This window comes from Lepisma saccharinum, chromosome 23 (assembly GCF_977018435.1).
Source record: "Lepisma saccharinum chromosome 23, izLepSacc3.1, whole genome shotgun sequence".
NCBI lineage: Eukaryota > Metazoa > Arthropoda > Insecta > Zygentoma > Lepismatidae > Lepisma > Lepisma saccharinum.
Window position 1 is genome coordinate 44586640 of NC_139251.1, and position 21926 is coordinate 44608565.

The following is a 21926-nucleotide window of genomic DNA, read 5'->3' on the forward strand; positions in this document are numbered from 1 at the left end:
GAGACTTAATATTTAATGTTGTTGAATTTTTGGAGGGAAGTTAGCTACAAAGCCTGTAGCAACTGCAGCAATATATAGATACGGCGGAAGGGAAGGAAAAAGATTATTTAAGATTTATTATTCTCTTGATTTCGCTTGATTTGCTTGGTTCGATCAGTCTGTCATTCGAAATAAACAACAGCTAGATAGATTACAACAGATTTCCTCCATGTGGTAGTTAGATCGGCTTCTTTGGTGTGCGCCAATGTTATTATTCTCCTTGTTCATTAATATTAGCGGAGCCGAGGAGGAATTTTCTTATGAAATATTTTGCAAATCGAGTCGACATCTATTGATATTGTAGATCGGTATTTGTATGTATTGAGTGATTTTATCAGATTATCGAATGCTGAATTACATATTGCACAATAACATTGCTCTTGGGTGGATAATTTCCGAAATATTTGAAATTTGTTAAAAATTTGTTTTAAAAAATCATGAAATATAACTCTATCATAGCCTCATTTTCAGTGAAAGTTGATCAAAACTTGGGTTGCCAATATATTAAGCATCAATATGTGCTCTAAACCGGTGCTAGTATTTGACAGGTTTGTTATTACACTTCTGGACGCGAGACTAAAGTGCACACCCATAGAGCCAGACCACGAGCCGCCACTGCTACAGGGTTATTACAAATGATTGGAGCTGTTTCATGAGTTTGTGGTAGCTATAATATTTGACATATTGCCATGAAATTTTACAGTAATGTAGAAAAACTCAAAAAGTTTTCTTCTCTTGCAGGCGCGTTTCGGATTTCTGTCGGGAGAGCGCAGCACTGAGCAGTGAGTAAAGATGGCGACAGACGCTGAGAAAGCTTATGCTGTGCTGGAATTTCATGCATATCAGTCGGTCAAAACAGGGCAACGACACTTTAGAACAAAGTTCAAGAAAGATGCACCGAGTGTCAACTCCATTCGGCGATTGTATGCACAGTTTACAACTATGGGATGTCTCTGTGAGGAGAAATCAACGGGTCGGCCTCCAGTGAGTGAAGAAACTGGGGAGCGCGTGCGAGGGAGTTGCACACGTAGCGCACAAACTCGACGAATAGAGAATGTTTTTTTTGTGAAAAACTTGTTTATAGTGATGATGCACTCGGTGCATCCTTTTTGAACTTTGTTCTAAATTATAACTCCATTAAGCCTTGTTTCCATGATTATGAAAAACATAAACATATATGGAAGTGTTTAGCCTTTTAGGTGAAAGTAAAGTTGGAAAGTGAAAGTCATCTGCTAGAAAGTTCCAAACAACTTTCTAAATAGTCTGGAGGGAGTAATGTTTGTGTATATATATTACCCTTCTTGTTGTATCTGGTTACTTTTGTACTTGATACAGAGTCTGAAGAAGACCTTGCTAGAAGGTTGAAACGTTACGTTAGTTTATGTTTTTTAATAAAATAAATTACTGCCTTGGTCAGCATATTTAGTTTTTGTTCTAAAGTATCGTTGCAGTGTTTCGACCGACTGATATGCTAGAAATTCCAGCACAGCATAAGCTTTCTCAGCGCCTGTCGCCATCTTTACTCACTGCTCAGTGCTGCACTCTCCCGGCAGAAATCCGAAACACGCCTGCAAGAGAAGAAAACTTTTTGAGTTTTTCTACATTACTGTAAAATTTCATGGCAACATGTCAAATATTATAGCTACAGCAACTTCATGAAACAGCTCCAATCATTTGTAATAACCCTGTAGTATTGTAATAGAGATATTTAGTAATAATTTGCACATATTTCACAAGGTAAACATAGGACAGAGAGAGGAAAACAGTATTATCTAACAAATAAGGTAATAAATATAGGCAGTGTCTAATTTGGGGTGGAATTATCGACATAACAATATTCATTGTGTCCTGACTATATTCAGTGTTCAAGGAATATAATGATTTTTAAATCTGAATAGATCAATATTAGGATTATTACTAGAGACTGAGTTGAACACTTGTACATCCTCGGTTTCTATTTGCGCTATGTTGGTTCTTCCATGCGAGATTTCAAAGAGGTTATTTCTGGTTCTTAACATGGCGATTGGAGTTTAGTTGTGAGAGTAGAGCTGGAGAATCTATTTTTCAGTTTACAAGTTTGGATAGGAAAGACAATATTGATGTATTTGTCTTGTCTTGCTATCAAACTAATGAAGCGTTTTGTTTCTATTTTTCAGTGTTGCAGAACGTAAATTCTAACTATTGTTGTCTTGGATGTGGTGGAAGTACATTTTCTGGAGCTAAGGTAAGATAAAAAATATAATTTCAGTCAGTTATTGCATTTATAGTTGTTTCAGTTCGGTAATACCGCTTGTACAATTCTCTCTCTACAATTTCATTTGTAGTGCTCTCGCCCTTTGTGCGAATGGTCCCTGGTTCGATCACCTGTATTAGCTCCGAAACCTCATTCCTGACCCAGCATCGTGAGATTAATTGGGGAGATAGTTGAACAGGACAAGTAAAAAGACAGAAAACATCGGTGATTCGATGCAGAATGAATGATTCTCAGGCTCTGACGCTCAAGCACTGTTGCACCCCTGAATTTAATGTACTTAATTTGTTAATGGTCTTGATATTCCTTAACTACCATGGCAGAAATAAGCCTCCCCAATGGCGCACTGGTAGCGTCGTCGTCTTGTAATCAAGGGGTCCCGGGTTCGATATCCGTTGGAGGCACAAGTGGTTCGGATCCCACTTTAAACTGTAGGTCCAGTCGCAATTAGCCTTTCTGTGCATAAAGTGGACTTAATACAACAAATCAATCAATAATACCATGGTGGGGTCTTTTCGGACCCCAATTAAAAAAAACACTTAATAAATTAATATTCTTCAAAATCTTGTATTTCTCTAATTCTTGGTTCAAGCAACACACAACAAATTGCAATCACTATAACTATAGACGAAAACAAAATTTAGGACATGAGTCACAATAGAACGTGAAGAAAGCTGGAAATTGTCACACACAAGAACACAAGTAAGGTTAAGCAAATACCATGGTGGGGTCTTTACGGACCCCAGACAGCTGGTACAAAGACATGAATCGTCAAATGTAAACAATACAACCGGCTTTGGCAACCTTGTAACTCACACTGAGAATAAACAAAAGGGGAGCAAACAACATAAGCTCTCTGGCAAGATATTTTGTAACTACTCTTGTCTGGGGTCCGAAGAGACTCACCATGGAAGGGATATCTTTCGATTATACTGTTCTTCTTCTTCTTTTCCATCCTCTTCTGCCATTAATCGTCGGGTTCCAAAATCCACGTCCTATACACTTTTCGGTCCAAGGCTAGTTTTCGGACTTTCGGCATTGTTTTCCCTTTCTTCTTTCCTATCTTTTCCACATACTCTTCCCATTGAACTCTTGGTCATCCTCTTCCCCTCTTGCCTTCTGGTCTGGTATCCAGCGCGTGTCTAGGTCTGCGATCTTCCTTCATTCTTGTCACAGAAGAATGAAGGTTCAGTACGGATACACTCAGGGGAGAGTGTATGTTAAATACTGAAGACGAAATGCCAGTGATGGACACCTGAGTGGGAGGCCAGTCTGCATGGCAACTGAGGCAATGAAACAGCAGATCGATAAACGAATCCGTTAATTTAGTACATTTTCTCCTGACATAAACAATTGTCTCCGTACTGGACTTTCATTCTGCTATAGATTTCAGAAGGTTTTTACTCCCTCTGACCTCAAAATACGAATAACACTCTGTTGCTCTTCTACGGTGCAAGTCAACAGTGTAGCGGCCATATTGTACGCACTTCTGCGCAGGCGCATACTGCTCGATCGTCACGACACCTGTATGGTGTGTTCCTAAGGAACCTTTTTGAGTGCCGAAACACAAATTTTCGTTGTACTTGATGAAGTTTAGAAAAAGATTCCTGTTATTTTATGACTTCCCCTCGTACATTTACAAATTTGCTTACTTGATATTAAAAGTTATAAATTTGAGGTATTTTCATGTTATTTGTAGTCCAAAAATTATAAAATAGACTAATATTAAGACTTGAACATCAACCACTCAGCTTATAGTTATGGTTTTAACATGGAAGTCGACAAATTTAGCAAATTTTGCACACATTAAAAAAAAAAAAAAGGTAAAGTGCTCCCCTGTGCATAGCACCACGCCATGAAGGCGTATAGGGGGTGTGGGGGTAACGCCCCACACTTTCTTGATCCGGTCGTGAGTGGGGGTGATGTGATCAGCATCACGCCCCTGACCGCCTTTACCCCCCAGGGTTTCCCCCAGGTACCCATGTTATTCGACGCTGGGTGGGCGCCGGGGCCGCTTCCACCGTTAGAAAAGTTCCCGGATTTGAACCGGCCGGGGATCGAACCCGGGACCTTTAGCATGGTAGTCAGACGCGTTACCGACTGAGCCACCGCGGCCACCTTTGCACACATTACAATACAAAATAATTAATTTCCGTAGGAACCCATTGCCGTCCCATGAAATGTTGCACACAAATAGTCAATTGATGTCTTCAAAACATCGATTTTTTTTTTTTTAAAAAAATGGTGTTTTTGCGATTTAAAAAAAACGTCTTGTCACGTGCCAGTTTCACACGACACAATGAAAGTTGCAAGGAGGAATGGTTTCTCGGAATCGACAAGAGATGGCAGCACGCTATATAAATAGGAGCGAAGGAGATTATAAAAAACTTAGAGCGGAGAAGATGGATTATATATATTATAGTAAATTGAGAAATATATAAAAGAAGAGTTCAAATACTATAATAGAAGTAAATAGAATGATGTATATAGTAATTTAAAAGAATTAAGAATATAGCCATATATGAAACGTTTAGGAAAGTCATTAAGTGAGCAAATACATTCAGATAGGTATCTCATCTCAATTTCTTTTTCATTCTCGACGAGGAGAACATCGTCAGCTTTTGCATTTGTCCGTTCCCCGGTGGCGCTGTGGTCAATTAGACGCCCCGAAGCACTTTACGGTTGCGCTTCTTTTTTAGTCGCACCGGGCCATTGGCAGCGCTTGTTATTAGCGATCCTGGTTATTCCCCTTTGGTCGTTACATAGGAGGTGGCGCTAGTGTCAGTTTAGTCGACCCTACTCCTTTATATAAGTATAGCTTGTATCGTTTGCCAAAGAAACGGGGAAAGGGAAAGAAAACTTATATAAGGCATAAAAAAAAGGAAGCGAGACGACGCAACTAGATTTCTTATATATATATATATATATATATATATATATATATATATATATATATATATATATATATAAGAAATAATAAAAGAAGTCTTTTCGATTATAAAAGAAGAAGAAGCCTTTTCCATAATCAAAGAAGAAGAAGAAGCCTTTTCCATAATTAAAGAAGAAGAAGCTTATTTCTATAATCAAAACAAGATGAAGCCTTTTCCATAGTCAAAGAAGAAGAAGCCTATTCTATAATCAAGAGAGAGAAGAAGAAGAAGCCTTTCCATAATTACGAAGAGAAAGAAGAAGAAGATTTCCTTTCAAGAAGAATGTAACCGACGTAAATTTTCGATATATTTCAATGTCGCTATATATTTTTTTCTCTGTATTTTGTATAGTTCTCAGAATATAGATCCGCATTTAACTATATCCTCTTGGCTCTAAAACGCTTTCTTATTTGGAATTCTCAAATAAAGAACCTATCCCCCTGAGATTAAGATATCTGTACCCGTGGTAAATAGCATGTAAGTACGTACCCACAAGGGGCGTAGCAGTTTTTTCAAGTTTTTTAGAAATTACAAAATTCAAATACCACAGTCATGTTGCATTTAAAATTAGCTAAAGCTCATTAAAAGCAGATGAGAATGACACCAATTTGAGCTCTCAATATCAAATAGTTTCTGATCTACAGCTGTTTAAATATTTGAAAGGTCGTCAAATTTTGTGATTTTTGCTTTTTTGAAAGTCAATAACTGAAATAAGAGTCGAAGAAATCTGAAATTTGGCCGTTTTTGTGCTTCTGATAGGTACAATGTATAAACAAGAAACCTAAACAAATCTGGAACCTAAAGATTCAAAAATATTTTTTTATCGGTTGATTTAACATGAAATGACCCTATAATTGCATTTATAGCCGTGGTAATATTACTTATTATTTTTCTACGATTCAACTTTTATCATTTACCCGACCCCCCCCCCCCTGCAAAAATTTCTGGCTACGCCCATGGTTCCAGATTTTTGATACGGCTCAGCAACTTAAAAAGCTGACCGCTCTAAACAATGCAATACTTAGTACAAACGATATTCACTTACCGACAAATGTTTACACAGCAGAGATATAAGATTTTCGGAGCCCACACGAAGCTCTACATTGTTCATAGGAGTCAATACGAGAATAAATTCAAAGATAAGCCAATAGATGTCACTGCTCGCAAATAGTGTCTAGGAGTGTTGTATGAGAGTGCGTTACGTCGTCTATTCTTGCTACATTGTATGTTTTGTTTAGACAAGTTAGGGTCTCTAATAAGCTCCCTTGGAAACGCCACTGATTGCTTGTAATTATTTAGAGATAACTTAAAAAATCTGTTCCTGCATGACTGTTACCTTTTACAATCATATAATAGTAACTAACTCATTCCTTAATGAAGCCCTGATTTCATCTTTCCAGTTGAGTAGAGCAACTATAATAGGTATGGTTTCTCCCCAAGCAAGTAATTGAACTGTAATAGTTACTTTTCAAATTGAATGCTGCCTATGACAGTTACTTTGTCGATTGTGACTCCATTACTTTAAAAGTAAGACGTTTCTTTTCCAATTGAAAAACAGTAAGTATAACGGAGACAGTTACTTTATCAAGTAATTAATAGACACCGGATTTTTATGTAATACCAAGGTACAAAATATGTACATAAATATGTAGCAATAATCGATAAAATATGTACCTAAATATATATTATCAAAAGGATATGTAGCTAAATATGTAGCATCAAAGAATATGTAATATTAATTATGGTCGAGTATCCAAGCAATTTGAAGAATTCTGCTAGATATATATTTTATTTAAACGTATGCAACATAATTTTAAGGATATAAGTTGTTCAAATTAAAATTTGTGTCAAATTTATAAACTCAAAAAACCCAGCAACAAGTAGGCAATGCATGACAACAATGCAAGTCAACAGCAATAAACTAAGGTTCTAGTATTGTTGTCAGAGTATTGTTGACGTTTGAGCTACTCCACCTACTAAAGCAGCGCAGCCTTGTTGAACACTTGAAGCTTTCAAATTCGACGCAGTTGTCAGTCAAATATCCGACTGCATTTAGGCAAAGAGATCTCTTTGTAACTTTCAAAACAATTTGTGAAACAAAGCTTCTACGAAAAGAAAAATCGAATGTCAACACATAGCTACTTTTGTACTTTTTGCACAAGGGAACATATTGTGTAACTTTTTACGTACAAGAAAGTAGCTTTCTAGTTCACCTGTGCCAAGTTTATAGGTACTTTGGCTAAACGTAAATGCGATACGAAAATATGTGACCGGGGGTAGAAACTCCTGCATCTTTGGATAAATTTGGTAATTTTTTTGGTCTTCAGCCTGTCTTTTGACTTGGCAGTCAATTCCATGTAACCGTAAGCACTATGCATCTCATGAATTAGAAAATATGACCGCATGAAATACAAATTTTCTTCATGTTTCAGAGATCAAAAATATAGAAAAAAGGATCAAGATAGGAAACATTTACCGAAACATGTTGATTTATGTAAAGTAATTAGCAAATATATCAAATATATAATATCCTGGGAAATATGTAAAATATGTAGCATAAAACTTATTCAAAATCACGTGAGTTACATAACTCGTTGACATTTTCCTGTTCAAGGTATGTATCTAGAAAGGAATAGACTATGTTATAACATACAAATCCGGGCTATAGTAATTAGCAGTTACCCTTTGAAAGTGAATTTTTGAATGGATATTTCTACAATGTAGGGTCGTCCATAAGTATGGAAACATACATTCCAAAGATATATCGTACAGACGGTAAAGCACAAATAAAGCATACAGATACGTGATACATGTACCAGTGTTATGTTCGCGTTTCACCATCCGTATTTGTTTTTAAAGGGTTAAATGTACCACCCTGTATTTAAGTAACAGTGTTCCATATGCCAGGCTCAGTATCGTCTCTTCATTAGCAAGTTTTAGTTACTAGGTGATAGACACAGCCTTGGAATGCAACAACACATGGTATCAGTCTGTTTGCTGGACGTTCTTGTGTTTTCGCCGACATAAGCCACCGTGCCTACCACCTATTGCCTAATATAATAATATTCAAAACTATTTGTGAGGAATGTATATTCTTATTCTTATTATTATGAGGCAACGAGAAACGATAAGACGACCATTGAGGACATAATCAGGAAGATATCGGGTCGCCGTGATCAAATATTAATTCCAACAGGCATCGAGGATGCCTGTTTCGCAATGGCACAGCTGCGAAAGATGTGAAGGTAAGGTTTGCGCGATCTCTGATCGATAGGGCGGTGCTCTTGTAACCACCGTTGCCTTGAATGGAATCATTCGCCGCTCTTTTCGGAGGAAGAAGTTGTGATGCGGTCGCCGAATGGCCACTTGCCCTGAGAGGAGAGGTTGGGAGAAGCTTACGAGGAAGCATTGTGAGCCAGGACGTAGGATATTTGTCCTCTTCCCCCAAGAGACTACTTTCTCTAGCTTTGATCTTCTTTACGTTGGATCAGCTTGGTTTTAAAATGCCCACAGACAGCGCAGACAAAGAGAATAAATGCTAGTAATGAACATATAAACATTAATATTTATTGTAAATATTGTAATGTGGTTGGAGGTCATACTTTGTGGCTGAAATTGAAACGAACCTGAATCAAGCCCACGCTATCTGGATGGCATTGAAAAGACCGTGAATTGAGAGCACGCTATGTGGATGACATTCAAACGATTGTAGACCGAGTGCAAAATGTCTGGATAACATTGAGACGATTGTGCATCAAGCGCACACTGTCTGGATGATATTGAAATACCATGGATCGAGAGCACACTATCTTAATGCCATTGGCACGACAGTGAATTGAGCGCCCACTATCTGGATGACATTGAAACGACCATGGATCGAGCATTTACCAGCCGGATGATATTGAAACTACCTCCACTCACACTTTCCTCCGGCGCCTCAGTACAGTACACATTGTTAGTTTAAATATTTTCAGGCTTAATATTTTGTTTTTAGCTTTTTAGTATTAGTATTCACATTAATGTTCTCTGTAACAACCAAGGTACATAGGTAACAACCTCATTACATAAAGTTAATGGAATAATGTATATTTGACGCAAGTTTATGAATATTTATGAGATTAATATCACAAATGAAATTATATTAGTCGTGATCGTTGTAACCATTTTCCATGTTCATTTTATCTTTCTACTTAGGATTTCATTTTAATTCCTTTCCTTGTAACCATAAGATAAATGTGCAGTAGTTATATTTGATCTTTAGGAGAAGACGGCAAGACAGAGACATCTATTGAGGTGGCGCTACACTACTAACACTTTACGTACGATGCTCTCTGACGAAATTGAAGCGTCTTGCTTCTGTCATTCTTCCATTGTCATTGAAACAGAACAATACCGAACTTGAAATAACTCATCATAACAGGACAGGACGATACGATACTGGTACTAGATACAACCTTGGTGACAATGAAGTTCGACCAGAAAGGAATACGTGATTAAATGCACAGATGCATAGACGGTGGAATGGGTGACCCGCAGAAGTGACACATGTGTGTAAGAGGAGGTGTGTGAGCAGGCAAGAATCGTGATCCCAGCATGTTGCACCCAAGGTCACGTAAAGAACGAAAACGTGGAACTATACGCGTGACATTGAACTTCGACCAGGCACAAGACCCATACGGGAAATTCCAGATAATGGCGCATTCGACGGAAGCATGATGTCACGGACACGATAAGGTAGTCCGCCGTATATAAGCGCGTGCTGTGCACCGAGGAACCGCAGTGCATCATCACCATGGCCAGGGGCAAACCTATTGACAACACCGTGAGGAGAAGAGTGGTGGAGTTGCAACGGGGTGGACTCAGTGAACGGGAAATAGGGCGCCAACTGAACTTACCCAAGTCAACCGTCCACTGCATCATCAAACACCACCAAAATACGGGTACTACAGAGCCAGGTAAGGCCCCCGGTCGAAAACGCCTGCTGAGCGTGCGTGACCTACGGATATTTAGTCGCTATATCCAGACCAACAATCATGTTTCTGTGGCCGAATTACGACTGTGGACTCGAGAACGCTTTCACATTGAAGTGTCAACCAGAACCATTCGCCGTTACCTACAGCGATGCGGTTACCGAGTGTACAAGGCGAAACGTAAACCCTTCCTTTCCATGTTGAACAAAGGCAATCGACTACGGTGGGCACGAATGTACCGGGGATAGTCATTTCGGCAGTGGAACAGGGTTTTGTGGACGGACGAATCCATTTTCAATGTTGTGTATGGGAAAATACGGAAAACAGTCATTTGTCGGAAGGAGGAACAGAATGAAGCAAAATGTTATGCACGTCGGGTACAGAAACCTGCGTCAGTGATGGTATGGGGATGCATGACGGCATCTGGGGTTGGCCCACTACACGTCTGTGAGAGCATTGTGAATGCACACGCCTATACACGCATACTGGAGCGGCATCTTCCCACAGTGCGAAGGCACCTACCTGTTCCACAGGCGGCGTCTCATCTTTCAACACGACAATGCCAGGCCTCATACAGCGCGGCTGACAAGAGAATGGTTGACTCGCCATCACGTGCGAACTCTGCCATGGCCACCATCGAGTCCCGACCTCTCGCCCATTGAGAATGTGTGGCGTGTTCTTAAGCGACGTGTGCAACAGAGGGGACCCACGACAGTGGCTGCTCTTATCGCCTGCCTGCAGGAGGAATGGCACCGCATCGATGTGGAATACCTTGAACGACTCGTCCGCAGCATGCCCCGACGCATTGCCACAGTTATTCGCCGACGGGGCGGCGCCACACCATGGTAAACAGGATCCCCTCTAATGTCACGTGTAGATGGACGAAAATGTTTTATTTTGTATGGACACCATACATTGCTGCGTTGCAGCGGAAATTTATGTTTTCCTTTGTTCCATGTAGCCTGCTGAATAAAATATGTTCAGCATATGCATGTGTTCTCCTTCTTTCACAACGCACTCCTATATTTGTGACTGGTCGAACTTCATTGTCACTAAGGTTGTACTTGATCTTGTACTAGACCAAGAAAGGTTGTATGACAACATGCAAAGCAAAACGATAAAGTTTTGGACCAAACAGCCAAATCGTATCTACCCAACCATCAATAACATACGCCAACTTGTTAATGTTACATATATAGTCTGTTATATTTCATTTGTTTATAAATAATAAGTTACCACGAAACTTTGTCGACATGAATTGAGAAGATTGTTGCATTCAGAATAAAACAAAGACCTGTCCATATCCCTCTGGAAAATGATTATCTGGTGCTTGAAATGTCAACATTCTGTGTCCATAGCAGGACAAAACGTTGCATCTCAAGAGACTTGCTGTATCATGAACAATTGCGCCATCTCTTGACCTAAGCAGAGACCGGAATAACGTTCATATTGTTTCAAATGTAGCGTTGTTCTCTCTATTATTGTCTCTGAAAACGTGACTGTACACTAAAATTCAAAAGTATTAACCCATTACAAATTCGCCTCGAAAATGTTAAAATTATGCTTTAACCTCAAGGACAAAAATGTCACATAAATAACTAAAACCTGCGAAACCATTAGAAGCCCACAGCGTAGGATCTACAAGTGATACAGACATAATATTTGCCCTTACTTTTCTGTATGACTGTTTTAAACCCATTTCTTGAAACAATATACTTAAGTACTCTAAAAACAAAAGAAAGCAGATAGCATTACAGCTTTCTTTTGTTCGAAATCTTAAAAATAACTCGTCATGATTCTTGTTAATACAACTTCAAAAATTTCAGTATAAACTATAGCTCTTGCCCAGTCTTACGGCGGGCGGTCTACATGCTGGTAAGCGACAAACCCATCGCGATAAGAAACACAGCAGCCTGTAGAACGAGGTGCGCGCAGCACCTCCTCCTGCGACGTCGTAACTCTCGGCGCCAACACTGTTGTCTGGTTGGTCTGCGGCGTATTCCGCGCTCCGCACTTCCCGCCTGCCGTAAGACTAGACAATACCTATAGTAAGCACGAAGGTACACTGTACCATCAAATGCTCGGGAGGGTGTAAATTTACCCTCTAAGTCCTTTCATCCGAATTGTAATTGTCCGAATATGATTTTTATTAGGTAAACGCAAAAAAAAGAGTTTATTTTGTCTACACTATCTCTTTAACAAAACAAATTAAATACATCCTGAACTCGTTGAAATAATTCATTGGGCTACTTCAGTAGTTAGCGCTCTTTGCTTTTGGAAAACTTTATATGGAAGTAAAAACTGTTTTAAATTAATTCAAAACGATGACATGGATCCTCTTGCCCATATTATTTAATAGAAGATTCCAATTTTTTAAACCTGTCTTCTTTTTCTTTCTTTCTTGTGAATTAGCGAACAATATCGTGCCATACGCACCCGTGATTCTACACGTGTAACCTTTCTTTTTAAAAGGGCAGCCTTCAAAGACTGCTTCTCGTTCACCTACCATGTCAGGTAGAAGTGAAAATGCGTGGGTCACTGACTTGCACTCCCACGTTCAGTTGAAATACACCAGCAAGATACACGAGTTATGCATCAGTCAAGATCTCTTGGTCCAGTAAACTGACACACACAGAACGAGACTCATCGGATACCATTTGTTCCTGCTCCCAGCCACCCCCACCCCCTCTGGTGCAAAGTCAATAAATCAGCCTTGTCAGTCTACGCATTACTCCCCCACCTCGCTTGCAGCACCTGTTGTGGCGTTTATCAAATGGATAAGCTGTGTATGTGCACGAAAGCGCCAGCGCCACTATACGGTGACGGGAACAGCGAGAAATAAGAGCGAAAGGAAAGAGAATATGAAGCTGAAGGAATAAAGACGAGCCATAACCACATATCGAATAATAAAGATAGTAAACACGAAGAATAAGATCGATGCGCTGGAATTGGGAAAATAATACTAGAATAAATGATAAAGTAATAATTGTAGATGAATTCAAATATACAGAGTGTTTCCGTGACCTTGATTCAAACTTGCAAACTAATCTCTCTCTATATATATATAAAAATGGATGTATATGTGTGTGTTTGTTTGTTCAGCAGTAACTCTCGAACGCCTGGAGCGATTTCAACCAAACTTGGCAAACGTATCACTTGCAACCTGGAAATACATACTATGAGGGTAAGACACCCCTGGCACCCCTAGGAGTGGGGTGGTACGGGGTGACATGTAAAAATAATCGAGAACCACCGATATTAAATTCCGCACGGACAGACATCCGTGACTCTATGCAATCCGCACAAGGATAGTGTTTCTCGGGTTGTCTAACATTCAGGCTGTGTTGCGAATGGAATCCATAGTTTTCGTGACACTCCCAATGCGGTTCAACTCCAAGTTCATCACCTATCGGCATTGGGCGTGAGAGGGGGTGAAAAATAAAATGCCAGAAGTGACCTAGATGTGTGTGGAGTCCATAGTTTCCGGAGTGGCTAAGCTTATTGGTGACATTCACGATGCCATTCAAAATTAGTTACATTTTACATTATAGTATAATTCATTATTTTCCTGTCTAATACAAGATTTGGATAAATAAATACCCGGGCAACGCCGGATAATCAGCTGACATGAGATAAGGAATCCCGGTCATTGAAACGTGTCATTGAAAAGTTTTAAGCCAAAATTATTTGGGGCTTTATATGTCAGTGGAATTAGACAACTGACAGATAAGGCTTGTATATTGAACACGGACGTTCCTACAGTGTATTGTAGCACCCTACGATGAAAATGTTACAGTAATTGTTCAAAATTGAGGCCCCGAGCGTCGATACCGGCACGATTGCATCGCAAGAAGCTCTGTCGCATCTGCTGTAACACCCCGGAGCCATTCTGACGATATTACAGGCAACAAAGATTCTTGCCAGGACGGGATGCAAAGGGTGTCCCTCGGCTCAGCACCCAATCGTTTGAGTGAGGAGGACCTGTTGACAAGAATCCTTGCTATATCGTCAGAACGACTCCTGAGTGGATACGACGGAGCTGGGATACGCTGGGACCGCCATTTTGAACAATTACTGTAAGGTTTTCGTCGTAGAGTGCTACGATATCCTCCGTATTAAATCTACAAGCGGCGTCTTTCAGTTTTACTCCGCTGTCATATAAAGTCCCAAATAGTTTTGGCTCATAACTTTTTAATGGTGCGTTTCCGGACCAGGTTTCCATATCTCATATTGATACTTAGGCAAGTCTCCATCCACCCTGCAAGTTTTAATCAATTTCGCGGAACACCCTGTATATGTATATTCCATGGACTCACTTCTCTCTTCTTCATTGTTCGAGCCCTCTCGAGTGCTACTTGCACTGAGGACTTGTTTTCGCTCGTTTGCTCCACAGACTCCTTGGACAGAGTGTAGGAACACAATTGTCGTGTACGTGGGTCGTTCAATATATAAGTTTCCGTATGCTGTAAAAAAAATAATTATGATACATTAGAAAACTATACATACATGTGTAGGAGGATCCTTCCTCACTTCTCCACATAATCCCCATAGAAATTCAGGCATTTGTCACACTGTTGCACCAATTTGTCCATACCCTTTGTAAGAAAATCAGGGCTCTGGGTATTGAGCACTATTCTCACATTACGCTTCACTTCTTCATCTGTTTCGAAACGGTAACCTTGCAATTCAGACTTTAACACCGGAAAAAGATGGAAATGACTCAGTGCTAAATCGGGGCTATATGGAGGGTGGGGCAGCCGTTCCCACCCCAATTCTTCAATTTTGTGTTGTGTTTGCACTGCTGAGTGAGGGCGAGCGTTATCGTCAAGAAGAATGACACCAGCTGACAGGAGACTTGGTCGCTTATGTCGAATTGCGTTTTTCAGTTTATCCAATGTTTGACAATAACGGTCAGCATTAATTGTTCTTCCTCGTTCCAAAAAGTCCATAAGCAGAACGCCCTTAGCTTCTGAACTCCTTATGACGCGAGCCCGCGTTTTCCGAACAAGCATTAACTTTTCGCCCTTGAGCGCATGCGCCTTCACGTCTGATAACGAATCGATTGTTGTTCGTTGTAGACGAAGGATGGTGCTTGTCAACCATGTGCTTCTTTTTAATGGCATTTCTTTATACAATATTTTATAGCACAGGGAAACTTATATATTGAACGTCCCTAGTAATTGTTCAAGTTATAGTCTTGTTTGTGTTCTCAAGAATATCCGTTCCAATGGTTATTGTTATAAAAGTGACGCAAGTCAAGTATCGTTAGAAATTCTTGAACCATGTTTGTGATGTACTTGATTTTACTGTAATTTTTGTTAAACTTTACAAAGCAGGGGCTTTTCAAACTTGCAGCGATGTAAAAAACGTAGATCGACAATTAAAGGTCGTATAGAGATTAAATCTGTTTTGTTTTTCTTCGAAATGACAGGACATTTAGTGGAGGTGAAATTTATACCAAATAATTAGAGTTACAGGTGTGTTTCATGTGATGTTATAATTCGCACCGCCTCCATGTTCGTGGCCAAGTTGTTTGTCGTCTGCAAGGAAATACCCACCACGTAGCGCTCGTTACACCTGCGCCAAAATGTCTGTAACATTGCACAATGGCGTGCCATCTGGAAATAGCGTAATTTTTCATATGTTCACACTCTTTGCGCAGTTGACAGAGAAAGATATGGAGTTTTGCGGTGTAGATCCATATGAACTGGACAATAACGAAATGAAAATGGGCCTAATCCTTTGGCGGCCAATTCTAGTTAACGCGTGTTTATTTACTTGATCCAGCTACCTGGAATCAATTTGTTTTCATATTTATTAGTGGTTAGGATTCTGCTTGAAATATTGGCATCCAGTACAGATTAACTGTAAATTCCAAGGCTCCGCCATTATCTTCTGTTTCATTTTAAGATTTCTTCAATCGCTGTAACTTAAAATGTTGAGGTGCTCGAAAACAGTAATTTCACTCCTTGCTTTAACAATTTCGGATATACCGGCCTCGGTGGCAGAGTGGTTATAACAGCGCGCTACGATGCCAGGGGTCTCGGGTTCGATTCCCATCCTGAGCATGGGTGTTTTTTGTAAGTTTTGCTATATCAGTTTCAACATATCAACACTCAGCCTCGTCTTCACGATTAGCCAAAACTGGCATAAATGCGAAGTAATATAAACCAAATCAATCAATCGATTTGGGATACTTTGATAGCAGTGTTCTTCTTTTCTGACAGTACGCAAAGCCTACACCTTCTCTCGTGTATCGATTAACAATTAATAACAGTTTGTCTTAACGATCGAAATATAATAAATAATAAAGTACAATTATCAAGTTGAATTAAACTTTGAATATTATCATTTTTATCGTCAAATTTATGGGAAGTATCAACAGCTTTCTACCAAAAAAAGAAACAAGGAAACACTATTGCAAGTATGATTAAACACACCAGTTCGATCCATTTATACTAAAAGTCACAGAGAAAGGTGGTATATGAACTTACCTGAGAGGAAATGTTCACTGCACACACTGCAATGTTTGCTTTGTTCATTAATGTTGGCACGATTTGCTTTCGCCAACCAGACGACGTGGTATCTTCTATATCAACAATTATCGAGTCCCGTTCCGTCAAGCGCACCTTCTGTTCATTCTCGGAAAAATCGACTATAAACGTGAGTTTGTGTTAAACAACAGAATACTGCACAGTACTATCGTAGTCAAACAAGATTGAAATCTCCCGCCCGCCCGCTTGTATTCCGTATGTCTACAAGAACTGGCCTCAATCATGGCTGCTCGATCCCACAATGCAACAGTTTGTGACGTAGGTGAAAAACACCTATAGGAAGTTGAAAAAGAAATAAGAATGATTTTTTTAAAAAATGGCATTCGGCACGCCTCTATGGTCACCGCAATAGACTAAAGTGAATGAGAACACATGTATGTAGCAGTGGTACGTACATTCCTACAACCATCCAAAGTTGCGTTGAAAATAGGCTGACACTTCTTGAGTAAAGAAATAATAACAATGCATAAGAGTGGCAGTATTGCCAGTTTACAGAAACATTTTCCGGAATGTCAATAGTAACAATATTTTGTAATTCCAGTTTGTAATACCTTTAGAGGTATACTAATGAACAAAAAAATACATAACTTAAATATCGTTTGTAGATTTCAATTAATGGCACGTTAATTGCTGCCACGTGGTCGGGCCAAATTTAGAAAATCTGGCCTTTACCCCCACGTCCCCCCTGGACCCTAAATTGTCACACGTTGATTAAATAGTTCCTGTTTACTCATTATTTCACGTAAATTTAAAAATTTTCAAAAACAAGCAGTGGATTTGGAGTTACAGCAATTGTTTATAAATCTATCCCATAATATTACTATGGGTAACAAAGAATTTTTTCAATCTCCGCTTGTTAAAAATAGTAGAAATGGATGTATTGTATTGTAAGTCGAGTATGTCATACCTTCATACATACGCCAATGAACAATGAGGACAGAACTGGAATATCATTTGTAGTTTTTAAGATATGACATGTTAATTGCTGCCACGTGGAGGTAGTCTGCATAGAAACCAGCCGTCCGCTAAAAGAATGTCTTGATGAGATACAATCAGAGTCGGCGCCAGGATTAGTCAACTAGAGGTACTGAGGGGGTGCGGAATGAACTTTAGGGGGTGCGATGTTGAAATGTTTTAGCCACTAAATAAAATATCAATCAACTTTTAGTTGACATCTACGATAATATGCCGATGATAATGAAGATTACTGGCGAGGCATATTTCCCCCCATAATAGTGATGCTGTCTAAAAAAAGAACTCCTTCACTTTGAAAATATCGTGTTAATTTATATAATATCCATTTTCGAAGGGAGGCTGTGCCACCTTGCCTCCCTTATGGACGTCCATGACGATATCTATATTGCGTCTTACACTCCAAGAAAGTGGTCATATAATGCAACCATTCAGGCACCCGTTATAGTCTTATTGATTGATTTGCTTTAATTTACTACGCTTTTTATGCCACTTTTTGCTAATTTGCGAAGATGGGGATAAGTGATTATGGACACTCACAAACATCCATGCCCAGACCGGGATTCGAACCCGAGACCTCTGGTGTCGTAGCGCGATGTGCTAACTACTCCGCCACGGGGGCCGGCTATAGTCTTATTGAACGATGTAATAAAATACAAAATAAAATTCTCCTTGCCTTTTAAAAACACGCTTTTTCTCAACCTTTGCAATATATTATATGATTGTAGGAGTTCATGTTTTCGGTTGAAGATAGGTTTCGAAAAAAAAAAAAAAAGAGTGCTGAAGGGTGTACGAAAGAAAATTAAGTGGTCCACCAGCACCTCCCTGGCGCCGCTCCTGGATACAATGTACAGCCTGTGTCAGGGGACTTTGTAAATGCTTTTTCTCAAATTGCTCATTTTAGAATAGCAGAGTTGAGTCATCTATTACACCTTTTTGCATCTATTACAGCTCTTGCAATTATTACACCTTTTTTCAACTATTACACCTCTTCCATGTATTACACCTTTTTTCAACTATTACTCCTTTTTCAACTATTACACCTTTTTTCAACTATTACACCTTTTTCATCTATTACATCTTTTTCATCTATTACACCTTTTTCATCTATTATACTTTTTCAACTATTGCACATTTTTCAACTATTACATCTTTTTCATCTATTACACCTTTTTCATTTATTACACCTTTTTTCAACTATTACTCCTTTTTTCAACTATTACTCTTTTTTCAACTATTTTACTTTTTTCAACTATTACACCTTTTTAACTATTGCACCTTTTTGACTATTACACCTTTTCAACTATTACACCTTTTTCAACTATTGCACATTTTTCAACTATTACACCTTTTTCATCTATTACACCTTTTCCATCTATTACACCTTTATCAACTATTATCCTTTTTCAACTATTACACCCTTTTCAACTATCATACCTTTTTCAATTATTATACCTTTCATCTAATACACCTTTCCAACTATTACACCTCTTCCATGTATTACACATTTTTTCAACTATTACTCCTTTTTTAACTATTACACTTTTTTCAACTATTACACCTTTTTAATCTATTACACCTTTTCATCTATTACACTTTTTCAACTATTGCACATTTTTCAACTATTACACCTTTTCCATCTATTACACCTTTTTCATTTATTACACCTTTTTTCAACTATTACTCCTTTTTTCAACTATTACTCTTTTTTCAACAATTATACTTTTTTCAACTATTACACCTTTTTAACTATTGCACCTTTTTGACTATTACACCTTTTCAACTATTGCACATTTTCAACTATTACACCTTTTTTTATCTATTACACCTTTCCCATCTATTACACCTTTTTCAACTATTATCCTTTTTTCAACTATTACACCTTTTTCAACTATCATACCTTTTTCAATTATTACACCTTTTTAACTATTACACCTTTTTCAAATATTATACCTCTTTCAACTACTACAACTTTTTCAACTAATAAAACCTTCTTCGTAATGTTTAAAGTAGCACATTTGTTTCGAGTCCCTGCCTACCTTGTTGCTTTCGTCTCGTCCCGTAACGGCTCGGTGTGCCTAATTTCCTCTCAACTGCTCCCACCCATTCACTCGCTAACTGCCTCTTTATGTTGAAGCGCCCCAATCGATGCGATTCTCAGGAACACGTTGAAATCTAGTTCCTGCTTTTGTTGGCTTCGTAATCGATACAACGTTGCTGCTTGTTGGTTTCAGCTAATGAAGTTACTGGACTAGTTATGTCTGGAATGCATTCTGGTTCCGCATTTTATTTATGAGGCTTAAACAGTGGCGTGACGTCAACGGAGCTGCAAGCAATCTTAACAATAACCCCATCATTGACCAGTGCCTTATCAGCAATTTCAACTATCATACCAATGATAACATCATTAAGCCTTGTTTCAATATTAACAAAAAAAATCAATATTCTAAAACATAAACTAAACGTTACGTTTCAACCTTCTAGCAAGGTCTTCTTCAGACTCTGTACCAAATACAAATGAAATAAGGTACAAAACAGGAAAAAAAAAATATATATATATATAAACACACACACACACATAAATCGCTCCTCTACAGACACAAGAACATTAGTAAGTTGTTTATCTGGAACATTCCTTTCCAGGTGTTCCAGCAGATGGCCTTCTCCTGTCAACTGTTGTTTCATCTGATAGGGGATTTAGATAAGCATTTCCTTTCATCTGGAAAGTGGTTTGATTCCTTATCTCACGTTTTTTTCCTTGTCCTTTCTTCCTTGATTCCTCTTCCTTCTTTTCTTCTCTTTCCCCTCGTCCTTTCCACTCTTTCTAACACCTTCTTCCATTATTTGTTTGTCCTCAGTCCCCCTTTCCAGTTTATTGTGTCTTCTTCACCTTTCTTCTCTATTTCCTTGGCTTCCTTCCATTCTCTCACTTGCATTCTCTTCTCCCTTCCTATCTGCTTAGCCTCATCCCACTCCATGTCATGTCCTGTTTGTCTCTAAATATCGCATTTCCCCCCCCTCTCACTCTCTCTCTCTCTCTCTAAGTCGTACATCATCCCTATGTTCTTTCAACCTGTCTTTCAGCCTCTTTTTCGTTCTCCTGCGTACACACTCTGACATTCTTTACACTTCACTTCGTAGACAATACCTGCCTCTTCCTCTTCTCTGTTTTCCTTTTTCTTGTTTGCATTTTTCGCCATTATTAAGATGCTTCGTCCTCCCTTCCTGTAAGTTTGAATGCCTGCTTTCCTAAGCATTTTGCATATCTTTTCTGTAGTCTTCCCCATAGCCTACTCCTTATGCCAGACCACCTCCCTTTCTCTTTCTCTTCCTCTTTTCCCCTGCCACTTTTCTTCCTTCTTCTGTTTATGTCCAGTCTATCCTCCTTCTCATAGCCATTCTTTTCGAGCTGTTTCCATAGACTATTTATTTTGCCTTCTTTTTCACATTCTTTCGTGCATATTTTCTTGATTCTGCACTTCATTTGTATTTGGTACAGAGTCTGAGAAAGACTTTGCTAGAAGGTTGAAACGTAACATTTAATTTATATTTTAAAATAAAATAAATTTTGCCTTGGTCAGCATATTGAGATTTTTGTTACCATAGCAAGTTAAAAATAATGAATTTCACAAAAGCTCACATTAGAGAGTGTATAACATATTTACCCAAAAATGGATCTGATTAAAAGGAGTGATATAAGGATTTATTTATTGGGTATCTTTTATATAGGGTGTTCCTAAGAGAAGGGTTTGAGGCTCAACACTCATTAAATACTTTCAAAATATTAATTCGAACAACAAAGCGAGCAAACGTTTGACTGCCGTATGATAGCCTGCGAATTTAAGGCTGCCGAAAAATATAGAAACGCGGCCGTAGGATAGCCTGGGAGATCAAAGTTCCACTCCCGAGGTACGTAATGTCAGGTCTTTGCATAAAGCGGCTCTGGGGCTCAGCAGGCCCTTATTTTATTGGTAGCCGGGGCAACCCTGAGCTATACAGGAATCCGAGATGTTGCATTGATAATGTCATCTCAGCTCTCTCTGTTTTCGCAACCCTCGGTGGAACGGTATGAAACAGGGTTGTTAAAGGGCCAGAAACTCATAAATTATAATGGGACCCTCTGTAGGACCGGAACCTGTTTTCTCGCACAATTTGAATTCGGTCCAAGCTGCATATTGTCTCATTTCAATACGGAACTGGGCTCTATTTA

General features: G+C 38.9%; 1 protein-coding gene across 3 annotated transcripts in view; it reads left to right on the forward strand.

The window, feature by feature from the left end:
• Positions 1–2222: 2222 nt before the first annotated feature.
• The window catches only part of LOC146005264 (uncharacterized), a 374131-nt gene continuing 354427 nt past the window's right edge, over positions 2223–21926 (forward strand). For all 3 annotated transcript variants that reach the window (XM_083144366.1, XM_083144364.1, XM_083144365.1), the window contains exon 1: positions 2223–2263. The gene's annotated coding sequence lies outside the window, so the exon portion shown is untranslated. The remainder of the gene's footprint in view (positions 2264–21926) is intronic.